General features: G+C 39.4%; 1 protein-coding gene and 1 long non-coding RNA gene across 4 annotated transcripts in view; one reads left to right on the top strand and one right to left on the bottom strand.

Moving 5' to 3' along the window:
- Positions 1 to 22,002, bottom strand: part of LOC117949202 — an 83,811-nt gene that overhangs the window by 29,554 nt on the left and 32,255 nt on the right. The gene's annotated exons all lie outside the window — the stretch shown is intronic.
- The window catches only part of shisal1b (shisa like 1b), a 36,071-nt gene continuing 26,414 nt past the window's right edge, over positions 12,346 to 22,002 (top strand). For 2 of the 3 annotated variants that reach the window (XM_034879267.1, XM_034879265.1), the window contains exon 1: positions 12,346 to 12,625. The gene's annotated coding sequence lies outside the window, so the exon portion shown is untranslated. Of the gene's footprint in view, positions 12,626 to 18,318; positions 18,521 to 22,002 lie in introns of those variants that run through there. The other variant, XM_034879266.1, reaches the window with a different exon arrangement.

A 22,002-nucleotide genomic window follows, 5' to 3' on the forward strand; every position in this document is an offset into this window, starting at 1 on the left:
TGGCCTCATTTGAGGACACTTGGTGGAGGCCCTGCGGTTGTGAAATTTCATAATTTCACTGCGTCATTTCACAGCATTCACGAAGCACTTATCGCACACAGCCCAAAATTGAGGAAAACATGATTATTTGCTGTGTAGGGCTTATATCATGTCCGAGTTTGTGACATTTCTCACTAAATAATGTGTTGCAGGCCTGTTGAGATCTATACTGTTAATAAATCTTCTGCCCATCTGTTATCCTTGTTGGTGGTCTCAGAGATACTGGATCATTTGCCTTAATGGGACTAGCATACAAGTTGCCTGGGAACAAGTCAAATCAGAGAGCTTATGTTTTTGTGCTCTGGCAGATGTCCCCGGTCCCCTCTACTTTGGACAGATTTCCAGCGGCTGGAGACTTGCCAGGCCAATCACAGCTCTAACTGTGTTAAAGCACTTCCTGTGATACATTTTTGTATATTATATCAAATGAATGCATTCATTCAAGTTTGAATATTTTCTTTTTGAACTGTTGGAATTCTATTCATCTTCCACATGATTAGACAAATGTTCTTAAATCGTAAAACACAGAATTTAGAAAAAATATAAAATTATAAAAATGCCCTACGTCCTTCTGACAGGATTTGGCAAATGTTTAATATACCAACTCAAAATACCATCTTATCTCTGCACACTGTCGTGTGTTTACATTTTTCAAGTCCCACCTTAATGTGCTGTGATTGGCCATCTCCACTGGGTGGACATGGTCGCATTTTGATACCTGTTGATAATGCCTCTTGGAAATTGAAAATGCATTGAGAGGTTACAGACTAATTCACATCAAGGATTTGGTCTGGCAATGTCAGGCTAGCATACAAGAGGAACTGACCGCAAGATTTTAGGATTGCACTGAAAGCCAATAGAAATAAGAGCCAATAGAAATAAGATCTCTTCTAAATGCAAATTGCAATGCCAATTTTATTTATATAGCACCTTTCATTACATTTAAACCTAAAGTGCTTCACATAAAACAAAATACTGCATATACATTAAAACAAAGCATGAGTGGATATAACAATACACAGCAAGACAACCAACAAAAACATGCAGGACAGTGCAACCACACACACACACACACACACACACACATTAAACAAATGCCTGATAGAATAAAAAGGTTTTGAATTTGTTTCTAAATGTAGACCCCGGCAGTTTGCTCCAGAGAGCAGGACCAAAGTAACTTAAGGCCCCCCTCACCAGACCTGGACCAGATTCTGGGTACAGCTAGAAAGCCTCTGCCTGATGACCTGAAAGGCTTGATTGGGTTGTGCAAAGCATTTTGTTTTAGCAGTAATTCCTTTTTGATTTGTTGAGTTATCGTCATACTGTTTTAACGCAGTTGAATTGCTTTTTCCTGTACTTTGTCTTCTTTCCTGTGAGCTTCTATAATTATATTGTTGGTTTCACAAATGATCCTCGGGTGATTCATCCTTGGATGATGTGACAGCTCTGTCTTGTGTAGCCACTGACTGGAATAACAAAAGACACCGTGTAATCGTAATTAAGTTTTTCCCTCTCTCTTATGGTACTTAATGCTTCTCTGTGATAGCCTATTTATTCTTCCCAATATGAAATTCCCCTCTTTTTGTTTCTCTTCTTTGGGAGTCAGAAACTCTGGACTGCTAAGGGTTTAGTGGTTTCCTTGAGGACGCTTCATTGGAGCGAATGCTTTCTTTCGTAAATTGTACTCTATTTCACAGACAGTATTTATTTACTGCACTGTAGAGATATAGCCTGAGTAAATCATCTTCAAGTCTATTAAAACACATTTATAAGCATTTCAAAAATACAAGAAACATGGCAAAGAAATACTTAGTCTTTCATTTTCTGCTATTATATATGCACTACATTTAGGAGGCTGATATTTTACTTTTTACTCCAATTGCATTTATTTTACAATAGTGACCCATTCATTTGCAGATTAGGTTTTTAAAAACATAATCATCACAAAATATGACACATTAGAATAACCTGCTAAAATATTAAGATACTGCTTACATCTTAATGTATGAATACTAACAAAGCAATATTATATAATGTATAGTAGAACATTTAGAAAAGGAAAATTCTGCAAAATTATTACTTTTTCTTTTCCGGCCTAAAATACATTGTACATGTATACTTTTACTTGAGTACTGTACATTCTTGAATGCAGAACATTTACTTACGACAGACAACATTTTATACTGTTATATTTATACTTTTACTCAAAAGTCATGAATCTGAGAACTTCGTCCAACAATGTACTACGGCCACTTAACTACAGTCAAAACCCCTTGGTTAGTGTGCCAGTTTCACCAGTGAGAATTAACCCCTAATGTAGGATGAAGTAGAAATACTGTTGCCATGGTTACCTGGAGTTTAATATACCTAGTGCACTGAATAAGGATGGACAGTGGTTACATTTTTTACCTGATTATCTATACACTATACACCTCCGGTCCAGTCCCTGCAGCTCAAAGTGCTTCTGTTACACCGGAGGAGTACCTGTCACTGTTTTGGCATAACATATGTTGTCGGCGTCACAGTGTTTTCCTGCTACAGCTTTGATACAGTTCACAAAACTGAAAACTCTGCTGTACATCCATGTGCTGTACACTAACTTGATATTTTTGCCACGCGCACTATTTACTGGCTCTGCTCCTTCACTTCAATCAATTGAGTAGTAATGCAGATTCTCTGTTTTTAGTAAATATTGGCCGATATAGTGATATTTAAGGCAGAGCAAGTCGTATCTGTTCAGAGACTGGTTCTAGAAATGCCCACAAATTGGTCATGCTATCCACCTTTTGCTTTTTACAGAGCAGGACCATATTTAAACAGCCAGAATCATTTATCTAATTGGAGCTTGGGAAAAAGATATGGGTTTTAGATTTATTGGATTGAATATATTAGCTAGTAGCTTCAGGCTTACATGCATGTGCAGCTTCTATAGAGGCAGAGGGATTTTGCAGTGCCGTCACACACACTGAGGTCAGAGGTCAGCTCATCAGTCATGAGGATGTGCTCCAAAGAGCTCCACTCACATTGCCGGTTCACTTGGTTTTAAGCAGCTACGCACGCACACACCCACACACCCACACACACACACACACGCGCGCGCGCACGCGAATGCAGTCTGAATAGCTGTCTAACGACCTTGTGCAATCACATCAAATGGCTCTTATGTTGATTGAAGATTAAAGTCCTGATTATTCCATTTCTAATCAACAACTGTTAAAAATACAAGAATTTTGCTTTTCTGTTCTTCTATTTGTAACCTACTTGTACTACTTTAACCCTCTATTTAGTATCTTATTACCTATGACTAATGTGATCAGCTCTCCAGTGTAGCACGTCACCTAAAAAGTTCTTAGTAAAAGATTTAACACTCAAAATCAAGTAGTCTTGTATTGCCGGATCTACCTCCACAGCACTCTGGAATGATGTCTGGCTACATCACAGATACATTCTGGAACAGGAGAATAAAACACTCGGGGTTGATTTCATTTCTTTAAACCAATCACAATTGTCTTGTGCGCGCTAAGTTCCGGACGCAGCGACGTGGATCTGCAAAATAGTCTCGGGAAGTAACTTGTTTTCTAAATTTGTAAAGAAAACAAATATTTGTCGAAAGAAAAATCACAAATAAGAGGGTATGCTGAGTTTTATATCAATTTAAAATCCTTACACACTGAGTGTTCAGACAGAGGGGTAAGGCTTCACAGTGTAAAGTGGTTGGCGGCAATGTTGTGTGTCATGAGTTCCGGTTATCAAGACATCTGTTCAGGAAAGACTGCAATGTGGATGCAGTGTTGTAGTTACAGAGGAAGTTTAAGCGATTCGGTCCCCACAGCAACTGTGCATCATGTGGCTGTTTCCCTGAGCTATTACTTACTGACTCATTTTAAGCTCCTCTGGATAAGCATGTCACTAAAAGCCTCAAATGTAAACATTATAAAAATAGTCCTTTGCCATGTTGACAGTATGAGTGCCCTTTCTCTAGAAGGCCTCGTGGAGGACTTCCGTAAAAGCTTCAATGAAAGTTAATGTTTGTCTCCTTGAACTGAATACCATAGCAACACCTCATCCGCTCCCAGAAACAGGGGTGCAGACAACGTAGTATACTTTATTTAGCTCTTCAGGAAAACCTACCTGAGGTTTTCATAAATTTCACATTAGTTATTTTTTTTTTTATACAGCTTTCAGGTTTATTTCAGTAAGTTGCAACTTTAGTGTTAGGGGGCGTCTAAGCATTTCTTTGTGTGGTAGTATTTTTAGCTATGATTGTCAATAAATTTGGTGCATAAATTATGTCTCTTTCAGGATTAATTAAAATAACTTTGGAGGTCTATTTACCTTATCTTGTAAAGCCATCGACCTGTCACTACTTTCACTTCCAATTGTTTGGTTAAATGATGTAAAGGTGGAGTCCGTGATTCTAATACAGTACACTGTTTTGGCAAATTCAGCGAATATTTCCTCACAGTCTGATATTTGTTTGTTCTATGTGTGTGTTTGGAAAGAAATCTGGTGTTCATACACAGCAGCACTGCAACACTATTCTGTTTGTGCTTGTGGACAGGACAGGGGAAAGGACATGGATGTATGAAGAGAAAGGCGGGTCATATTTACCATGCATATAAATGTTTCACGTTCGATGAATAATTTTACTTTCACTTCACCACTGCTTTTAAAACACTGTTTGTAGTAAGAGTTGCGGGCTAGTGCAACAATTGGCAGCTGTGATTTAAAAAGTTATTATAGCAAGGAAGAAGTGTCTTCTCTTCTCCGACGGGTTACATCACTTATGGATTTTAAGACTTATGGCAACACTTACTATGAATAAATGACCATTGTGAGCACAAGGGACACTCCCCCCCGCTTCTAACGGGGAAACTACTGACATGTTAACATCATTTTCATCATCAAGCATTGCTGTTTCTTTTCTGGATATTCATTTATTCATCCACAGAGTAGCATGAATGAACATTGAAAATACATGAGACTGTTGGTGACATTATTTTTTTAACCTCTTTTTTTCCAGTTGCATTGTGAAGGCAAAACAGTTTTTTATAGACTGACCTGATATGTGAAGAACAATATCTTTAAAGCCTTAAAATGAGTCTTTCGCAGGTTTTGCTAATTTCTTTAACAGATCTCATAAAAGACGATGATTAAGATAATATATTGATTATAGTCATCTGAGATGGCGGTTGAAGATGCATATGATATAGTGTATGTTTTACCTTGTGCTGCTGCAGCCTTTTTGTTACCCTGATTGTCAAACAGTATATTGAAAGCAATACGGAGATGTTGGTCCAGTAATCCTTACTGCTGCCCTTAACAGTGGAATTTTGGCAGTGCATTGTTTGTGTCTGCCTCATTGTGGTCAAATCTGATAGAGGAGGTAATTTGATCAAATGTTAAATCTGTTTTTCAAGATTAGAGCAGTTAGCTAGAGCAGTGAATCACCGTCTGAGACACAAGGACCCAAACAACCAGGTGTGTTAGATTTGACTAGGGCAGACATAACAAAAACCTCTCATCGCAAAGATTTGCAGCTTAATGTTGTCGTTAAATATTTTTGCATTTACGTCAGAAAAAGTTGTATTTCACCTTATCTTCTTGGATGGTCTTGTCAATGCTTCTCTGGTTTTAATTTGTGGCATATTGCTGACGCAATTATTATCAATAAAGTTGGCATGATACAGAATCCTGATCTATAAAAGGCTAATTAGAAGTGAGGCAGGAAGTTCTTGAAGTATTTCTTGTTATACAAAAGATGGCACCTAATACTTTTTTTTTCTTTTCTTTCTTCAGCTAAAAAAAAAAAAAACTACAACATTAAACATAAAATCTAACCGGTTTGTCATTCACAAATTTGAAGGCAGCACAAAGTTGCTTTTCTTAATTAATCTTTGCATTTATGACCATTAATGCTGCTTCTGTTCTTGAGAGATCAGCATAAGATATCATCAGTCACTGATAACACCCCTGAACTTAAACACAACATTTTTGTGTTGAATTTTGCTTATTCTTTCCATATATTACCCATCTCCCTTTAATATTGCATACATTTGCCGTAGGTCAAGTTAAACCCTGTCACAGGAACCTTAAAGCTTTAGTGCGTAACGTTTTGATATAACCAAACGTCCGTTACATTCAGTAACTACAAAGTTGCTACGAAATTAATTAAGATTATCAGCTCCACACAACTCTTTCACAGAGTGTGAAAGAGTTGTGTGGAGAGTGGGGGGGGGGAACGTGATCACGGAAGGCTGTATCATGTGGATACGCCGAACGGTTTGTTGTCATTATTTAGAATTCCTCATGGGGGAGACAGAAACTACGCACGTAACTTTAAAGCAATTGATCTACAGTCACTACCATTTTTACAACCTGCTGTCCTGAAGCACTGTTTTAATTTATTATCGAGGCTGTAAAGAAAAAAGATGCTTTGCAGACAAAGGGTCCGGGAGAGAGTGGAGTTAATCTTAGCGATGATATTTCCTGCATAGTTTTCTCACTAATTACCTTGGACCAAATTGACAGTGAAGGCATCATACGTCATGAAAGACCATTGCTCGAGGTGAAAAATTGTTAAACTTTATACAAAAAACAACCTTATCTCAGGGGAGGATTTTTGTATTAATGCATCATCTTTCATCACAAACACAAAAGTAATCCCAGTGCTTTATGACAGCAACAACAAGGTCTCGGGCTGTGACAGTGACCATGATGAGGTTGTTTTTTTTGCCAAAAGTGGGTTACCACATACAGGGGCATTGGAGATACTCACAACTTCTTCTTGAAAGCTTTTCCCCAAAACCTCATACAAAATTTACAAGGACCTCCAGTTTAATTAGTCTGTTTCAGTTTGACTGACAGTTGATGCCCACTGAGGCTTCAAGTATCCTGATAGGTGACGTTACTCTGAGGCTTTCTTGTGTACACACAGGCAAGGATAAAAAGAGCAGACATATTATTGACAGCTGGTAAATATTTTATGGAGTGGTTCTGTGTCGCTTGACATTTCTCTTGGCCTCTTCATCTTTTGAGTACGTTATACAAAAACACAAAAAACTAAACACAAAACACAAAAACAAATTATGATTTAGGAGGCATTCTAATGTAGGTATTAGGTGTATGAGTATTTGCCTATAAAAGTAATAGTTTTAAGGACAAAGCCATTTGGGTTGTGTAAGTTTGGTAGGATTTTGTCTTTTAAAAATGATTTGTCTCTTCTATAAATCCCCCCATTTCGCAGTTGGCCTCACAGCACAATTTCCAAATCTGTCACCTCTACAACTTTGCACATCACAGAAACAATTTTCTCATCACCAAACTTGTCACAAATATTAAATATTGAAGATCCATAATTGAATACTGTCTTTAAATAAAATGAAAGCAAATAAAAAACATGCAATTTAATGGGTCTGTAAAAAATCTGATAATTAGTGGATTTAGTTTAATATTCTTACTAATTTAATGAATCAACAAAATATTCAAAAAGTATTTTTTTTGTCTATGATGCCAAGCCTGTAATTTAAATAAGTTTACTATTAGTATAAGTATAAGGCTTGAATGAACACTACCAGACAATTATTTAAAAAAAATGCCTAAAGTTACGTTTTGTCCGACCACCAGTCCTTAGGCCAAAAATATACAATTTACCAATTATACATTAATTCCTGTTTTAAGTAAGTTCTATCAAGTATCCTTTTTCACCAATGAACATCTCATTTCTAAAGGACACTCAATTTGGAAGAGAAAATGCGAACAGTACATGATGCAGATGGAAGAAGAACAGTAGTGCGTTTTTATTGTGTTTTGTTTTGACAGTACAAATGTTAGTTATAATGGGATGATGGTGAAATGCTGGTGGAATAGAAACAGTAACACCAGAGCTGACCTCAGGCTTGGCAATATGATGACAGCTGCAGAAGTTTGAAGTTTGGACAGAGTGACTCCTGAGAGAAAAAAAAGAAGCTATTTCAGCTTGATGCCAGGACCGATTTGTCACGTCACATGCAGTCTGAGATGACATTGATTAGCTATATATGACTGATTCAAAGAAAACAAAACACAGTGGACGTATGTCACAAAACCTGTCAGTGAAAGACCTTTCACTTCTTCTGCAGTACAAAGTCGAAAAAGCTTAAAGTAGGAAAAGATGGAGGTTTTATTCTTAGTAAATAATCCCCTAAAAAAACAATTTAGCCAAAAAAATGCCATTTAAAGTTATATTCTGCAACAATGAAAGCTAATTTCTCTGTGTCTAAGTATGCATATAATCTCATGTTGTGATTCCCTCCAGACGTTGATTTTGGTGAGAATTGCAGCTGCTTAGATCAGAACAACAAGTATTCAAAAAGGACCATAAAAACTAGCGCCTTTTCGGCAGCATATTAATGTGTTCACTGGGTTTGTTTGTTTTTGGAGGAGGAAAAAAATGAATATCTTAATATTTGTCAGATGCCTGAGCAAATTATGATTGAGTCTTGTAATTGCTGATGTTAAGTGACACCCTATTGCTTTCAAGATGGGGTTTTAAGCCTAGGAAAAAAGAAACACTACTTCGAGGCAATTAGGACACACTTCCCTGAATGAGAAAAAGCATGCGGACAGCCACAAGTGAGGTGATTGACAGCTGATATTGTCTCTGCTTTTTCCTTCTGTAAAGGCTGTATCAGAACAAGCATGTCACGATCAAATGAAGGGGTGGAGGTGCGGTGTCCTTACCACTTCCAAAGCTTATACTTGAAACACTACGCACAGCTCTAACAAGTAACAGATAATTTGGGGACTTAAATGGCAGAATTCCCTGTTCTTCCTCCTTTTTTTTTTAACCTTTTAAATTTAACCAAAGCGAAAGCAAAAAAATTGTAAAAAACGTCCAAAAGTGGTATTTGATGATTGGCCGAGTCATTAGAAAGCAGCAGGATGCAGGTTTCTCTTAGCAGCATCCATCTAAAAACCAGAGGACATGAAATGACTTGCAGGGATTTGTACAATTCCCCATGCCTACTCTGACCTCGATCTAGTGTGCTTAAGCCGGGCCCCTGAGAAGAGCTTGACAACCGCATTCACTCACTTTATTACCATGGGACTACACGACATCAGCTGCACAACAATATTTCATAGCTGGGCTACATTTTGCATAAATATCTACAGGTCAAATTCATTTAAAAAATTCACTACAATTTCCCTCCAATCGAAAGTAACCCAGTTCCAGAGGCCTGTGCAGTAGAAGGGAGAATTATCTAAGACAGGCAAAAGGACAAAAAATAAAATAGGTAATTTTGTTGCACTTGGACCATATAATACAAAGGCCAAGCTGAATTCTGTTTTTGTTTTTTTGGTAGATTGAAAGTCACATCTGTATCAAATACCCTGCAGGTTTAATAGTGAACCGTGTAAGCTGATCCTCTACATTTACGGGGCCTCCTAAAAAAAATTCAAAGAAATCTCCCAGAGCTTGGCTAAAAGGAGGAAAAACCACGCTGGGAAGAATAACTCTTATCTTCTGAATCTTAGAAAGGAAGTAGGAACATTTAAACAGAAAGAGAAAAGGGAAGTGGAGAAGATTATTTTAACCTGTAAGGAGGTACTACTATGGCCGGATGATACGAAGCCATTTGTTTTATTAATGAGCACAGCTGCATGGAACACATTTCAACTCAAGTATTAAATACAACACTGACAAACTCTGTGTACTCTCTCCAGTCTGCAGAGATGGCACACACGTGGAGGTGAAACGCCCACCTTTGTACAGGCATTGCACAAAATGACTGATGTATTTACAGTATGATCATCATCAGAGGCACTTTCTTGTGACTAAGTGCTGCCTGCTTTGCGTTCATTTATCATGACCTCATTTCCCGAATACATTTCAAACCGCTCAATATTTCACAAGAGTTGAAAGAGAAATGTGTAATATTTACTAGCTGGCACTGTGGGTGAGCGTTCCATATAAAAACAGCAATCCTGGCAAGAATTTCATCACAGCTCTTCTCTGTGACAAATAAAATCATCTTTTTTGGATATGTTCATTTCATATTTGCAGTTTTTGGTTCAGATGCAGTGCAACTGTGATATGATTTACTTAAAACCAAAAGCTGTGCTTTAAGCCAGCACTTGCTAAGGGCATCTGTACTTATTGTTGGTCACAAAGAGAGAACAGCACAAAAAAGATGGCCCGTGAATGATAGTGCTGCATTGGAAATGACTAGCTAAGTTATTTCCTCAAACGCTCTCAAAGTCCACATGCAGACACACACTCATTGTATCGCTGCTGTGCATACTTTCTCCTGGCTGGTCTTCATACAGCCCAATCCCCTTACAGTTTGCCTCAGGTAAACTTTCTCTCCTTGACATAAAACTGGCTCTAATCAGAGCTTCCTCCGCCTGCTGCATGCGGCAATATGTCCCAGAGCCTCACCCGTCCGCCGAGACGGCACAATACCCTCGGTACGTCACGGGAGCCCCCTTTGCTCGCCCAGTCCTGATGACGCTGCACGTTGCAGATGTTTATACCCTTTCTTTCCCCGCTCCAGGGAGATTCTCTACCACTTCATCTGTGGTGTGAACTGTCAGTTAGCCCGTGGTGGATGGATGGATTGAAACTTTGTCAACATAGTTGAGGAAGCTGTCAGGTTGGCCCCTGAACTCAAAGATATTTAATTTACCAGCATACAGAATATGACAAATAAAAGCATTACATTAACAAATTGTTTTAGCTCCACACTGTGGTTTGTGTTGGCTTTGTGTCTACCATTGTATTAATGGTACTGTTAATACTAAATAGTAGGGCTGCACGATTATGGCCCAAATGATAATCATGATTATTTTGATCAAAATTTTGATCACGATTATTTGTTGATTTTAACCGAAACAAACTTTATCGTCACATAGGCTATTTATAACTGCGAGAGGGAGTGTGATGGACGCTACTCACAGAGACGGCTGACTCAATGTGAGCACGGGTCGAATGGCGGATACACACGTCGTGTGTATGAAATGTCTGTCTCGTCACTGCGCTGCTTTTTTATGAACTATGATATTCTGGCCATGGGTCACATCTCTTGCCCAGTTCCAGCAGCTCCTTCACACACGCTGTTACTCTACAAACTGAAGTTAGTTGCATTCAATAACTTCTTCTGTGTTCTTTGCCGTGGCGGCAGCGATAGCAGAGTTACCCGCGGAAACACTGGTACAAATACAGGTTTGCCCCTCATACTTAACAATATAAAGCTGTGTAAAAAATGTAACTGTAGACAAATGTCAGAAGTGTGGACCAGCACTGTGTGGCGGGGCTACGTGGAGAGTAAGACGAGAGAGTAGAGGGGAGATCCAACACAGGCACGGCTTTACAGACGAAACCCGGTGGGTCCTGGAGGAGCTAACAGCTAACAGACACTAACTAGCACCGACTAGCACTGGTCACTGCTGTTGTCTGAAAAGCAACAGACGGGACAACATTTTGCGTTTACTGGTAAACTGGTAAACCTTGAGACCAACGTATAACCGACTGCATCTGTTGAGTTTTCCTCCCGTCCCTCTGTCCTCTGTGACTGTCTCCATCTAGAAACTAAGCTGCGCGGTGCAGGAACAACTGATTGGCTCATGAGCACATGGGTTTACGGCGCGGTAGATGCGCTATGCAAAAAAAACTGGAGCGTTCTATGAAATGACGCCTTCAAAAAAAAAAAAACACTCGATCACACAAATTTGATTAATTGTGCAGCCCTAGAACAGAGCAGAAAAAAAAACTAGATTATGCATGTGTGAATGCGGTTTTCATTTTTTCAGTTAACTTGTGGGTTTGACACAAGTTAAGTTAAAGTTTCTGTTTGTTTGTATTTTTGTACAGTATGTATCCAAAATGAAACTGCAGTACATTCCTTGTCGGTGTAACAACCTCTAGACAGGCAGAGTTGGGAGAGGCATTAGATGTACTCTCACAAGGATGCTAATGAATGAAGCGACAACAACAGATAGGAGATTGTGTTTGCGAGGGGGGGGGGTAGGGTTAGAAGGCACAAAACGCAGGGAGAGTTTACTCACGAGGGAAGTTGAGTGGAGAACTAACAGGAAATCTTTTCCCTCAAGAGGAAACCAAGTCTTGTTGCTGTAAAAGCAACTGACCTTGTGGCTTCTGTCGGGAAGGAATGCATATATCCATTGAGGATCACCCTCCATTCCATACACACAAGCTCCCTGTTCCTCCCTCCCACTTTCTCTCTCACTCGCCCACTTACTCAGTATCGTTTCATCTCTCTCTCTCGCACACACACACACACACACAGACACACACACACACACACACACACTCAGTCGCTGTGCTCTGACGGATGGGGATACACTGCCAAGGAGGACTTAGGGGCGAGAAGAGAAGTGTTTCTTTTCTTCTCTGGTGTGTTTTCTTTCTCTTCCGTCTGGCTTCCCTCATGAGCTGTTAATTTAAGCCCCGGTCCTGAGGATGAGGAGGATCTATTTGTGAGGAAGTCGCAACAAAGGAAGAGGAAACCAGGAGCAACAGGGTGGTAAATTCTGCGAGCGAGAGTGAGCGAGAAGACCTTTTCTTTTTCTCCAGGCTCGAGCAAAGGTTAGTGAAGAAAGCAGCTTATCGTTTAAACAAACATTGCCTGCTGTTATTGTTTTATTCACTGTTCTTTACTTTGTTATCTCTAACAAGACATTTCCTATTCAAAGCGTTTCATATCCATGTGCTTTCCATCCCTAAGTGTCTATAAAAGCTTAAATTATTTGTCCCCACAGAGCGGTTTTCTTAATTGAGAACAGATCTCATAATTAAAAGTCCCTTAGCAATATTTATTTTTCATACAGTAAGTCCCCAGGTTGGTTACTGAAGTTTCTCTCTAGGTCAACACGACTGTACTATTTCCCAAAGGTATACAATATGGTTCCCAGGTGGGAGTTTGTCCTTTGGTGAGGTAGTAGCGAACAAGCTGCAGGAAAAGGTGAGGACAGCTCGCTCTCGTCAGCCGTCACTCTACACAGGAGGCAATTAAGCAGGATTGGCAGCCGGTGCTGCCGGTAACTTGGAAACAGCCGTGTGGGAGACGCATGGTGGCACATAATAGGATTTAGGGGAAGAGAGGAGTAGAGGAGGAAGGAGACTCCCTTTGTCCATTCACACAAAAGCCTGCTTCCCTGTGAAAAATTCTGCTCTCGTCTATGTGTCTGGGTGAAAACTGGCCCAGGGGCACTAGTATTGAGCTTTTATGATTTTGAACAACAGCGAACATTGTTCTGAGTGTGTGTGCTGCAAGCGCATGTGCATAGAAAGTGTGTAGGTGTACTATGTTTGTGGCTCTATGTGTGTTCATGCATGCCCATGAAGAATATGTCTCTTGGGTGTGTAGTGGAGGGATGAGTCTCTATGGTGAGCCCTCACGTTTAATTACCACAAGAGGTAGAAATGAGTCGTGCTTTAAACTAGTCGGACAATGGGAGAGCAGGAAAAATTCACAAAAACATCATGGTCCATATTGTGATTGCATATTGTGACTCCTGGATGAACCAATGTGTAATTTCTGTAATGAATGGATGAGCAGTTGTGTTAAATGTGCGACCAAAGAACTCTGCCTTTGTTCCGGCTGTATTTACTGTATTTATTTACAGTTTGCAATCAAAAAAGGTCTCTTTTTAACCAAAAAAAATACCTATTCTGCTCAACATTTGGCACAAAGCCTTCTCACAGCCATTTTCAGCGTAGTTAAGATAAGTGTGCCTGGAGATGCTGAGGTTGGCCTCCAGCTCCTGGGAACAAAAGATGGAAAGATATTGCATAAGCCTAAGCTTAACAGTCAATTCAGTTCAGGAACAGTGAAGTGTTGGTCTATATCCGGCAGGATGTGCTTATACAAAAAACCCTAAAGTGAAGAATTTGCCTTTAAAAAGGACAAGTCAGCAGCAAATTAGTGAGGTGACCAGGGTTGCTTTGTGTTTAGTCTGGACATTATGTTTTGGACACATAATCTCTGTCACCTCAATAGCAGTGACCACACATAAGCGAGGTCAGGACAGTTGGGTCTGGCCATCAGTCATCAGTAGAGGGTTGTTTCCTGTGTCACATTGTCTCAGGCACACACACACCCATAGTACTGCCGCACAGGGCCAGTTATAGTGAGTATATCAGTGGCTCAGTGACTTTCCCTGCTAGGAGGAGTCATTGACATTGAGATGGTTTTAATATCTGCTTGGTTTACAAATTAACTCCAAAGTACAGTGTACAAACACTCACTTTCCCCCCAGGCATATGCACCAATACACACATGCATGCACAAAATCAAACACGGCCAGTTATGGTGAGTCCATCAGTGGCTCAGTGACTTTCCCTGCTAGGAAGAGTCATCGAGAGGGTTTTTTAATATATGCTTGGTGCACACATCAACTCCAGTATACACACTCACTTCCCCCCCAGGCATATGCACCAACACACACACGCACACGCACGCACACACACGCACGCACACACACGCACACACACACACACAGCAGGAAAAGGCGTCGTGACCGGTGGCTTGGCAGATTCCCTCAAGGTGAAAATTTTGATTGAGGAGCATTTTAAATTCAGAACAGATGATTAAAATTGTGTCGTTACTGTAGAGTAGCTGGCAGCACCAGATGCAGACAATCTTTTGGCAGAGGAAGAGTTTTTGGTTCCTGAATCTCAAACATAAAAGTCAAAAGCAAGGAGCAGAAATTAATACAACTGTGGTATTGCCATCTCATGGATGGTGGTTCTTATCACGGTTCAGAGTCCAAAAAAAACTCACAAGCTGCATTTTCTGTCACTGCACACCAAGCACTTTCTAGCCCTATATCTTGCCGTATCACAGTCCAGACCGAGTAGGTTATTTATGAGAGAGCACAAATTGAAACTGTATTTCAGAGTTTATCTTTTGGTTATGGCAAGATTGAGGTGTGTCCCCAGTTTATCACACAAACACAGAAGGCAATTTGACTGGATATTTTGTCAGATAAGTAACTGTATATTCCCAAATGTCTCCAATGAAAAAGTCTATTGTTCTGAAAGACTGTGTATTACCTCCTATCCTAGTAAAGCAGTATGAGCCACCAGGAAAAACAAAAAAACTACTGGAACCCGTGTACCAGCTCTTTTCACTCATGTACAGCTAAGTAACAGTTTCACTAACAATTATTTTCAACTGAGTGATAACAATTATAAACAATTGTTTGCCTTCCACCCACTGAAATCTGAAACAAATATATATATATTCTGAATTTGCATGAAAAAAGGTCAAACAAGACATCCACTTTCTAAGTGAACAACATAGAGGGACAGAAAATGTACCAGTTTGCCGTTGGTGGGTAAAATGGAAAACAATCTACAGGTGGACGGGGGCCACTCAGTCGGGAGCCCGACTGAATGGTACACAAAAAAAATAAAAAAATTAAAAATAGCACTCCTTTTCCACTACCCTTTTATGAAAGAAGTTATCAATAGGGCTGTTACAAATAATATGCATCATGCTGAACCTGTTGATTATTTTATTCATTAATCATCAAAATATGTCAATTTTCTAGAGCAGGAGATTAGGTCTTCAAGGTCTGTTTTATCAAACCAACAGTTATAAACCTAAATACATTCAGTTAATCGTCATATAAAACAGGGAAAACCATGAAATTCTAACATTTTAGAAGCTGAAACAAGCACATTTTTTATATTTCCACTTGATAAATGCCAATTAATTACTAATTTGTTGGTGATTCATTTTCTGACGATCGACTAACCGATTAATTGACTTTCAGTACTAATTACTGTTCCCTGTATCTGTCTTTTATTGTATGTAAAGCAACCTTGAGTGTTCAGAAAGGCGCTGTTAAATAAAATGTGTTATTATTATTATTATTATCACATGGCAGCTAGTTTATTCTGAGTCTGGATTACGTTCTGAATGCAGTTCAACCATATTGTAGTTTATCTCGAACTAGCCTCAGACCACAAAGTTCAGGTGGACTTGAGTACAGTATATATTGGTTTGGTTTGGAGTTTGGAAAAGTATTCACTGTACAAAATCTTTCCATGAGCTCCATGATTCAGAATAAACTGCCAGTGGGAAAGCACCTAAAGACATTGAAATATATTTCTTCTAATGTTGGTTGTAGGGTCCCATGCTCTTTGGAGTTTTTTCCTCTGGTTGTGTTTTAAACTAAAGAACCAACACAATTGAAAAACTGTCTTAGAAGCTATAAGTTCAGCACCGAGATGCTTCTGTTTGCACATCTGAACAGAATAAAGGCTTTTATCTGACTTTCTGAGTGTACTGGATCCTCTCACCTCCCCCACAAAAGAATATCATATTGAACAGTTTCCAACTGAGAGTTTAACTGTTCAATATCACCCGCAGAAATGGCACCCAAATAATTACATTCTCCAACGCAAAATAAACATCAGCATGTAGTCTCTCAGTATGCACAGAAGCGTCTTGTTTTCTGATCTGCGATGCAGAAAACTCTGTATAATTTAGTTTATCTAGTCTGTCATCAAGACATCTCTCTCCCCGGGATTCACACTGAGTTCCCCGGCCCTGCGCTAGGATCTGTGTGTGTGTGTGTGTGCGCGTATATACAGTAAAGAGAGCAAGAGTTTGTGTACAGTATGCATGTGCATGCATGGGTGTCTATAGTTTTGAGTGTGTGTGAGAAAGAGACACACAAACACTGATGTTGCCTTTGATGCCAGCTTCTTCTCGTTATCAGATCACCTCTGCCTCCATGTGGTTTCCGTGTACTTCAATGCTGTAACCATTAGACTCTGGCAATTTGTACCGTTATACTGTCAATGCTATTATCAGTAGCCTGCTTTGCATGGTGCACGCATCCGCAACTTACTGAAACAAAACAACCATACATGTCGAAACTCTGCTTATTTGGTGCTGATAAAACAGCCCATTAGGTTTTTTTCAATACATGTAAGTATCAGTATGTCAAGGTGCATTTATTATCCCCCTCAATGTGTGTATGTACTTTACATTGCTTTGAGCTTGTTGTGAGTTTTAAGGTGGGAGGGGGTATTTCCTTTATGAGAGTCAGGAAAGCATTTCCTCCTTTTGTGCAGCTCCTGAAAAGAGAGGCTGTAGTAATAATCAAATAACGGACATGCTGTTGAAATTTAGACACAGGTTCAACCAGTGACTGTTTTGAATATGAATGCACTGTTTGCTGTGTGTGCGTGTGTGTGTGTCTGTGTGTATTCAACGCAAAAGTGAAGAAAAAGGACATTGATTCAGAGTCCTTTGAGGTTTTTGTTGCATTGACCGAGCTAAAACTGTTCAATCGCACATGAATAATGATTTGTGAGAGGAACATGTAATACCTGGGGAAATCAGAGGTTGGGTCAATTATGCAAATTAGTATCTGTGCTTATTGATCATTCCCATGCATAAATAATAAGCTCCATTTGTATTTTACTCTTTTCAATATAATCATGTAATGTAATCATCAATCATTTTAAAAACCTGAATTGAGGGAGGAAGGTCAGGGGTCTTTTCTCAAGGGGGATTTTGGAAAAGAGAATAGCCATAATATTAACATTTTAATTATTTGGTGTCTGACCTGTGACCAGAGTAGCTATTCCACTTGACCTCCTCTTTGACTTGTGTTAAACCTCCACTTGATCAATGTTATATGTGACTTGTAATAAGTACAAATATAAATGTTTGTTGTCTCAGAGGCAATTTACCAACATCATTAGCTGATAGTAGAAATACCCCACTGTTGAAATACTCACAAAACGTTACGTAAAGCACTGAATGACCTTTACTTGTGTAACTTTTAAGTACATCTTGGTAAACACTCATCATGTAGAACGACTCTTTTCATGTGTAAAATATTATTTATTTAATATTGCCGGAATGTTGATCTATTGACATGTAAGCATGTTGGGGTCAAACAGGTTATTTCATTTAAGAGCAGTAAACAAAGCTGTGTCGGGAGGGGGGAAAGAAAATTTTTGGCAAACAAGCGACAAGTCGTTTTCAGCACAATTTCAGCTAACGAACGCGCGCGCACACACACCATTTCATAAAAATCACAACACAGAAATTACAAAAAAGTCAGAACATCAGTTGAATACGCTTTATGTCTACAAATTCCGAGCAGACGCGACTTACTGAAATGTTCTGTTGTAAACAATGTCCATATAAAGCCATACGTCTGACTGACCTCCTTTACTGAGGTGTTGAAGGGAGAGAGCAGATGCGAGTGGCAGCAGAGATGTACGGGGAGTGGACGAAGAGTTAAACGTCTATGTCAGACACTGGCTGCTGATTACAGAGCCGGAGGTGCGGCAGAGCCTCTGTCACTTTAGCTCAGCCGTGCAAGATAGAGAAAAAGCTTTTATCACCAGATAAAAGAAGCATGTCAAGGAATCGGCTTTAATGCATATACAGCGTCAACAAGAAGTGGCAAGTGAAAGGACTTAAGGAACAGCTGGGCAGGCAACCTCTGGGTGAGAAATAAAGATGCTTGCTTTATATTTGTAATAATTTCATTTAAATGAAACATTGTTTTGGGTAGGTTTTTCCTCGATGGTTTAACAATCAAAAACGCTTATCTGAGCAAACAAGTTAATTCTTGATCTTCAGGAACAGTATCTACAAAAAAAATAACCTAAATTTCACTCTTTTTTTAGCTCACTTTTTGGTCAGATCCTGAGGGAATAATGTAGCTGCCAAATGCTTCCCCGTGTTTACCAGTCCCTAATTTAGTGTGTCTGTTGTTTGGTGCTGTGCAGGTATTGTGTATAGTGGGTTTTAGAGCTTTTTCACCAAAAACAGCTACCTGCTACTATAGGAAAATGACAATGTACTGGTGAGAGTTAACGTAACTGTAAAGTTTTGGGCTGGACAGCTGAAACGTGTTACAACTTAACTCTGGAAAGCCGCGGGGCGCTGCAGATTCAGGTGCTAATTCTTTGTAGGTTCATCACTATGGGGGTCCTTTTTCATCGTCATTTGATACACATTGTTCTAGTAAAATATGGAAGCTTTTTCACACCTCAGCCTAATCTATTTACTGTTAAGGTGATACATATAATAGATGCTCAAAAAATAATTAATGGACTTTTGAGTTGAGATTTTGTCACACTGACTTTTGTTATTTTAGGCATATTCCCATTATGTTCTAAATGATTTAAACTGTGGATGGAAATGAGAACAACAATCGTTTACAGCTTTAAAATGCCATAAAACCTACATTTTTATTTTCCCTGTTTATTCAATGTTTGTTGTTTTAAAAAACAACTCATCTTCCTCGGGAAAGGGTCTGATAGACTACCCTAATTCTATAAGGGGGCATCTGAACTAGTAGTAATGGGTAAATATCTGGGGTTTGTCATACTCGCTCAAAACAATGCTTTATTTCCGTTTTCTCTTTCCACTGGTGGTGGACCTCCTACTTAAAACAGAAGACACAGTGATGCTGCTGTATGCGAGGAAGGAAAAGCATTAATGTGGATAAAAGCTGTGTGTGTCTGTGGGAGATTGGGCTTTTGTCTCTTAAGTCAGCTACCACTGAGACTTCTGCCTCCCATACTTTAACGGCACACATCAGAAAATCCTCAATACAGGGTGTGTAAACTCAGCTGCTATGTATGTGCGTTTGAACATTTGTCTATATTGTAGCACCATACATATACTGTATGTACCCTCAATGCTAACAGAGATAATGTGTTATTTAAAAACTCACTATAATCCATGGGTCATTATGGGCTCCAATGACTAATTTTTTGATTCACCGTGTAATATAACGGCTCACTATAATCCCTTCTTTCTCCAATAATGACTACTAATTTAAACAGACACAATGACCACATCCCAAATTATCAGTGAATAACAGCAGGTAACTCTATTGTTCATTATGATAATACTAATAATTTAAAAAAAACATTCCACACTCACAGAAATACGCTCAATGGAGCCCTTTTAGTGGAGACGTAAGAGCATTTAGCAAAAATGTATAATATCAGAGCTCAGAGTTGAACTCACTGACATTCAGGGAACATTTCAGGACATTATAAGAAGTAATCCGCCAAACCCAAGTTGAGTTCACTCCTCGTTGGGTCAAACTAAGGACAGCCTCATTATTGAGGTACAATCCCACAACGACGTCCACTCAACTAACACTTCCAGTAATTATTGCTGGAACGGCCCACAAACGGTTCCTTGCATTTTAAGGTTTTTCTTACCGGCCCTATAAACAGGCTGCCAAAACAACATGAGTGTTTGGATGTGAAGCAGTGTGGAGTATTATCCGTTCTCATCCGAGGTATTCCTGGCAGTACAATGTGGCCGCTGCCCTCAGTGACCTCAGGGAACTCAAGGTGTACGAGAGCTCTCCAGGTATCTGTCACTGCTATTTCAGGCTATAGGTTAAAAAGAACTAAAGGTCAAAAACCCCTTTGTCGAAATGTCAATCAAAGAGTAGGATCTCTTATCGTACTTTTCTGTGCAGAGGAAAGTGTGTAACCATACACCAAAGACAAACTATACCTCATTAGTGTTTTTTACTGTTTCAGGCTTTGTTGTTAGGGAAAACTCAGGAGCAGCTCGACGCTGGATATGTGAAGAAAGCTCAGGGAGACTTAGAGTAGAGATGATAGAGTAGACGCAAAAGCATTTAATTAAATCTCGATTGAGGAGATTTAGGATTTAGCATTACAGTTTAACCACAGTGTAGTCTCATGTAGTGGCGAACCAAATCTGAGGATCTGTGTATTTTCATGAGGCATTTATCTCGTGCTGAAGCAGTGAAGTTTGGGTTATGCAAAGATGATAATGATGGCGCCATAACATAGGTCTTGTTGTTGTCAGCCGAGTCTAGCTCTCTCTCGGGAATAGGGTATCTGTAGGTGTACAGTATGTGTTTGTAAGTAAGGTCTGTGTTTTGCCCTTTGGCCTTTTTGCGTTTGATTTTCAAAGAAGATGGTCCCGGAAGACAACTTTCCCTTATCATGCAGCTGCTTTAACTCCTGCAACTCAAAGAGAATGGCCCAATAGAACTTTTATGCCCCTAACCGATTATCTGGGAGCAATCTCTTTGTTACCAAAGTTTTCCTCTTGTCTAATCTTAACAATGGATTTTCACAATATTCCACCTCAGCCTTGTTTATTGTTGGTTTGTTAGGGTTTAAACCGCGAAGCAGTAGAATCCTTCTATGTTTGTCTGTTTTAGTTATTATTATTATTATATGTTGTCTGCCACACCGGCTCAAATCCTGGTGAGCTGGAAACGTGAAACTTGGGGGAATAACTGGAAATGGTGTGCATGCCCCCCACACCGTAGTCCAGGTGCAGGTTAATGTGCTCTACAAAAAAAGCCTCAAGGATCATTAAGGCTTGCCTAGAAAACATTCCCGCCATTTTTAATTTTTTGAAAAACACATTTTTGAGATCTCCCCCAAAAACTGTAGCTCCGATTGCCACACAATTTTCAGTGAATCATCAATGGATCAAGCTTGTTACAAGTTATATAAAGCATGTCCATATCTCAATTACTTTTCAGGTTATTGACCAATGAACTTTAAAAGGGGCGTGGCTCTTGACATAAATGAACACAAATCCACAACTGTAAGGCAAATCGTTACAAAACTCACAGGGTATGTTCAGATAAGTGCCCCAGATATACCCAGACAGTTATATAAACATACACTACTAGGGGGAGCTAGAAGCTAGAAGCGCAAGACAGGTGAGTGACATTACACACATTTTACTACAGATCCCATATTGATTGTCCAATCATCACAAATCTCTCAGGATATGTCCTCATAAGTACCTAAACCACGCCCTGAAATATTCATTCAAGTTGAACACCAGGGGGCGCTTTAAATACACAATAACTGGACGTGACATGACGCAAACATAGACCGTATATATATTGATGGACAGAGCATCCGGTTCGGAAAAGTGCAACCACTGCGGAAGTAACTTAAAC

The sequence above is a fragment of the Etheostoma cragini genome, chromosome 8 (genome assembly GCF_013103735.1).
Source record: "Etheostoma cragini isolate CJK2018 chromosome 8, CSU_Ecrag_1.0, whole genome shotgun sequence".
NCBI lineage: Eukaryota > Metazoa > Chordata > Actinopteri > Perciformes > Percidae > Etheostoma > Etheostoma cragini.